Here is a 6,000-nt window from a genome sequence, read left to right as displayed (position 1 = left end):
TCGCACGGTTTTAGGAATGTAAAATTTTCAGCCGAGTAAAAGATCTTAATTTCGATATTTCGAAATCATTAGCGCATTTACAAACGATGAAATGATTCCCGATGATTTAGCTGTGGAATCCATGCGAGCTCGAAGCCAGTTATCTTAAAATCTTAAATAGGACTTTTTATAGTTTAGAGTTTTTTTTTTCTAATTTATACTGCTAGTCATTGTTTCAGGTTTCGTTGCTATACTGTGAGGATGTGTTTCTACAGAGAGAGAGAGAGAGGAAAACAATGTACTACTACAAGTATTATCTAAACTAGCAATTTACAATTCCTTACTAAAAGCATATTCGTCTGCTGCTTCATATAGTAAATGACTCGTTAGTGTTATGTTTGCTAAATTCGTAAAGTAACTAAGTCTACGTGTATAACCAACCCAGTTTAATGGGCAGAACCAGCTCCGTTTCAGGGAATCCCTTTTCACCCCCACCCCCTTCGAAGGGGGGAAGGAGGCAGGATGAAACCCCATTATAAACCATCTTAGGGGCCCCCACTATAACCCTGCCACGTTTCATGCCCATCGGACCAGCCGTTTGGCTGTGATTGAATGACAGACGGACGGACATACATAACGCCCATTATAGTATATTAAGATAATATCTTGTTCAGTCAAGTCTCCAGAGTGCTAAAGTAAAACGTTAACTGTAGAACGGTTTCATTCACTTTCAGAATAGTTATGAAGGGATTATATGTCTGCATTTGTTTACCAAGTATTTTTTATATTTACATGATCGGACCCTTTCAAAACCATCCTGCTTACATTCACTTCTAAATCTCTTTCTCCTGGTATACTGGAAGTTCTTGGATATGGTTCGCATTCTGAAAGTTTCACTTTAGTTGTTCATGTTTCGTTTTTCGTCCGAACTCATCATTATTTGACTAATTAATATCGTAATTCAATTTGGTCGAAAATATTTCACGTCTCCAGAAAATTTTCTCACCCTCTGTGAGTTTGTCCTGAGCCTTTCTATCGCACAGTTCCATTTGTACTAAAACTTTCTATCGCACAGTTGTTCCATTTGTACTAAACCTATCTATCGAACAGTTCCATTTGTCCTAAACCTTTCTATCGCACTTTTCCATTTGTCCTAAACCTTTCTATCGCACAGTTCCATTTGTACTAAACCTTTCTATCGATCTTTTCCATTTGTACTAAACCTTTCTATCGCACAGTTCCATTTGTCCTAAACCTTTCTATCGCACAGTTCCATTTGTACTAAACCTTTCTATCGCACTTTTCCATTTGTCCTAAACCTTTCTATCGCACTTTTCCATTTGTCCTAAACCTTTCTATCGCACAGTTCCATTTGTACTAAACCTTTCTATCGCACTGTTCCATTTGTACTAAACCTTTCTATCGCACTGTTCCATTTGTACTAAACCTTTCTATCGCTTTTCCCACCTTTTTTGCCATTTTGTAAAACCTTTAAAACTTTTATCGCAACTTTTCCTTCCTTTGTGCTAAACCTTTCTATCGCACTTTTCCATTTTTGCTAAACCTTTCTATCGCACTTTTCCATTTGTATTAACCTTTCTATCGCACTTTTCCATTTGTACTAAACCTTTCTATCACACTTTTCCATTTGTACTAAACCTTTCTATCACACTTTTCCATTGTACTAAACCTTTCTATCGCACTTTTCCATTTGTACTAAACCTTTCTTATCGCACTTTTCCATTTGTGCTAAACCTTTTCTATCGCACTTTTCCGTTTGTGCTAACCTTTCTATCGAACTTTTCCATTTGTGCTAAACCCTTTCTATCGCACTTTTCCATTTGTCCTAACCCTTTCTATCGCACTGTTCCATTTGTACTAAACCTTTCTATCGCACTTTTCCATTTGTGCTAAACCTTTCTATCGCACTTTTCCATTTGTGCTAAACCTTTCTATCGCACTTTTCCATTTGTGCTAAACCTTTCTATCACTTTTCCATTTGTACTAAACCTTTCTATCGCACTTTTCCATTTGTGCTAAACCTTTCTATCACACTTTTCCATTTGTACTAAACCTTTCTATCGCACTTTTCCATTTGTGCTAAACCTTTCTATCGCACTTTTCCATTTGTACTAAACCTTTCTATCGCACTTTTCCTTTGTACTAAACCTTTCTATCGCGCAGGTTCCATTTGTCTAACCTTTCTATTGCACTTTTCCATTTGTGCTAAACCTTTCTATCGCACTTTTCCATTTGTGCTAAACCTTTCTATCGCACTTTTCCATTTGTACTAAACCTTTCTATCGCACTTTTCCATTTGTACTAAACCTTTCTATCGCGCAGTTCCATTTGTGCTAAACCTTTCTATTGCACTTTTCCATTTGTGCTAAACCTTTCTATCGCACTTTTCCATTTGTACTAAACCTTTCTATCGCGCAGTTCCATTTGTGATAAACCTTTCTATTGTACTTTTCCAATTGTGCTAAACCTTTCTATCGCACTTTTCCATTTGTACTAAACCTTTCTATCGCGCAGTTCCATTTGTGCTAAACCTTTCTATTGCACTTTTCCATTTTGTACTAAACTTTTCCCTAATCGCACTTTTCCATACAAACCTTTCTACCGCACTTTTCCATTTGTACTAAAACACCTTCATTTCGTACTTCAAATTTGTTTGCTACCTTTTCTATTGCACTTTCCATTTGTACTAAACCTTTCTATCGCGCAGTTCCATTTGTGCTAAACCTTTCTATTGCACTTTTCCATTTGTACTAAACCTTTCTATCGCACTTTTCCATTTGTACTAAACCTTTCTATTTTATCGCACTTCCATTTGTAACTTTAAACCTTTTCCTTTATCGCGCACCTTTCCATGTTTTGCTAAACCTTTCTATAGTTGCAAACCTTTTCCATTTATACTAAACCTTTTCTATCGCACTTTTCCATTTTGTACTAAACCTTTCTATTGCACTTTTCCATTTGTACTAAACCTTTCTATCGCGCAGTTCCATTTGTGCTAAAACCTTTCTATCGCACTTTTCCATTTGTGCTAAACCTTTCTATCGCACCTTTTCCATTTGTGCTAAACCTTTCTATCGCACTTTTTTCCATTTGTAACTAAACCTTTCTATCGTCAGGTTCATTTGTACTTAAACCTTTCTATCGCACTTTTCCATTTTGTACTAAACCTTTCTATCGCGGTCGAGTTCCATTTGTACTAACCCTTTCTATTGCACTTTTTCCATTTGTACTAAACTTTCTATCGCCCATTTTTCCATTTTGTACTAAACCTTTCTATCGCACTTTTTCCTTTGTAACTAAACCTTTCTATGCGCATTCATTTGTACTAAACTTTATATCGCACTTTTCCATTTGTACTAAAACCTTTCTATCACAGTTTTCCATTTGTACTAAACCTTTCTATCATCACTTTTCCATTTGTGCTAAACCTTTCTATCGCACTTTTCCCCTTTGTGCTAGCCTTTTCCTATCCGCACTTTTCCATTTGTACTAAACCTTTCTATGCAGTTTCCCATTTTACGAAACCTTTCTATCGCACTTTTCCATTTGTACTAAACCTTTCTATCGCGCAGTTCCATTTGTACTAAACCTTTCTATGCTTTTTCCATTTGTACTAAACCTTTCTTATCTCACTTTTCCCAAATACTAAACTTTCTATCGCACTTTTCCCATTTGTAACTAAACCTTTCTATAGCGCAGTTCATTTGTACTAAACCTTTCTATCGCACAGTTTCGCATTTGTACTAAGCTTTCTATCAACACTTTTCCATTGTACTAAACCTTTCTATCGCTTTTCCATTTGTACTAAACCTTTCTATCAACATCTTTTCCATTTGCCTAAAAACTTTCTATTGCACTTTTCCATTTGTCCCTAAACCCGAAACCTTTCTATGCACTTTTTTCCATTTGTACTTAACCTTTCTATTGCACTTTTCCATTTGTGCTAAACTTTTCTTCACACTTTTCCATTTGTACTAAACCTTTCTATCGCGCAGTTCCATTTGTGCTAAACCTTTCTATCGCACTTTTCCATTTGTACTAAACCTTTCTATCGCTCAGTTCCATTTGTACTAAACCTTTCTATCGCACTTTTCCATTTGTACTACCTTTCTAAAACTCGCACTTTTCCTTGTACTTTGTCCATTTAAACTTTTCTATCGCACCTTTTCCTATTTGTAGCTAAACCTTTCTATCGCACTTTTCCATTTGTACTAAACCTTTCTATCACACTTTTCCATTTGTGCTAAACCTTTCATGCTTTTTCCATTTGTTACTAAACCTTTCTATCGCTTTTCCATTTGTACTAAACCTTTCTATCGCACTCCATTTGTGCTAAACCTTTCTATTCGCACGTTTTCGCATTTTGTACTAAACCTTTCTATGCGCTGTTTTTCCATTTGTACTAAACCTTTCTATCGCGTAGTTCCATTTGTGCTAAACCTTTCTATCGCACTTTTCCATTTGTACTAAACCTTTCTATCGCGCAGTTCCATTTGTACTAAACCTTTCTATCGCACTTTTCCATTTGTACTAAACCTTTCTATCACACTTTTCCATTTGTACTAAACCTTTCTATCGCACTTTTCCATTTGTACTAAACCTTTCTATCGCACTTTTCCATTTGTACTAAACCTTTCTATCGCACTTTTCCATTTGTACTAAACCTTTCTATCGCACTTTTCCATTTGTACTAAACCTTTCTATCGCACTTTTCCATTTGTACTAAACCTTTCTATCGCGCAGTTCCATTTGTGCTAAACCTTTCTATTGCACTTTTCCATTTTTGTTTTACTAACCTTTCTATCGCACCTTTTCCATTTTTGTTGCTAAAAACCTTTCTATCGCACTTTTTCCATTTTTTAAACTTTACTTTTCCTTTATCCTTTTCGCCAAAGTTTTCCATTTGTGCTAAACCTTCTATCGCACTTTTCCTCATTTTTTGTGCTACCCTTTCTATCGCCAAACCTTTTCCATTTTTGTACTTAAACCTTTTCTATCTTTTCCACTTTTCCCCCTTTTTTTTTTTTTTTTTTTTTTGCCCTTTTTAAAACCTTTCCTTTCTTGCACTTTTCCATTTGTGCTAAACCTTTCGGTATGCTTTTTCCATTTGTCCTAAACCTTTTCCCTATTTGCCCACCTCCATTTGTTTTCTAAACCTTTCTATGCACTTTTCCATTTTGTCCTAAACCTTTTTCTACCGCCAAACCTTTTCCATTTGTACTAAACCTTTCTATCGCACTTTTTCCATTTGTTAAACTTTTTAAACCCTTTATTTCCAAACCACGGTTTCCAATTTGTCCTTTAAACCTTTCTATTGCACTTTTCCATTTTTGTGTTTTCCCTAAACCTTTCTATTGCACTTTGGCCATTTGTCTTTTAAACCTTCTATTCGCAAACCTTTTCTCCATTTGTAAACCTATAACCTTTCTATTCGCACTTTTCCATTTGTCCTAAACCTTTCATCGGCACTTTTTCCATTTGTCCCTAAACCTTTCTATTGCCTTTTTCCATTTGTCCTAAACATTTCTATTGCACTTTTCCATTTGTTCCTAAACCTTTCTATTCGCACTTTTCCATTTGTACTAACCTTTCTATCGCACTTTTCGCAATTTGTACCTTTAAACCTTTCCTATTCACACTTTCCATTTGTCCCTAAACCTTTCCTAGTTTGCACTTTTCCATTTGTTCCTAAAACCTGTCTATTGCACTTTGGCATTTGTCCAAACCTTTTCCTATTTCGGCCTTTCCATTTTTACTAAACCTTTCTATCACACTTTTCCATTTTTTTGTTCCTAAACCTTTTCCTATTTCGGCACTTTTCAATTGGTCCTAAACCTTTCTATCGCACTTTTCCATTTTGTCCTTTTTAACCTTCTATTCGCACTTTTCCATTTGTCCTAAAACCTTTCTATTGCACTTTTCCATTTTGGTCCTAAACCTTTCTATTGCACTTTTCCATTTGTCTACCTTTCTATGCACGTTTCCCATTCTCCTAAACCT

This window comes from Macrobrachium nipponense, chromosome 24, assembly GCF_015104395.2.
Source record: "Macrobrachium nipponense isolate FS-2020 chromosome 24, ASM1510439v2, whole genome shotgun sequence".
NCBI classification, from domain to species: Eukaryota; Metazoa; Arthropoda; class Malacostraca; order Decapoda; family Palaemonidae; genus Macrobrachium; species Macrobrachium nipponense.
The sequence above is the reverse complement of the archived record's forward strand: the minus strand, read 5'-3'. Positions refer to the sequence as shown.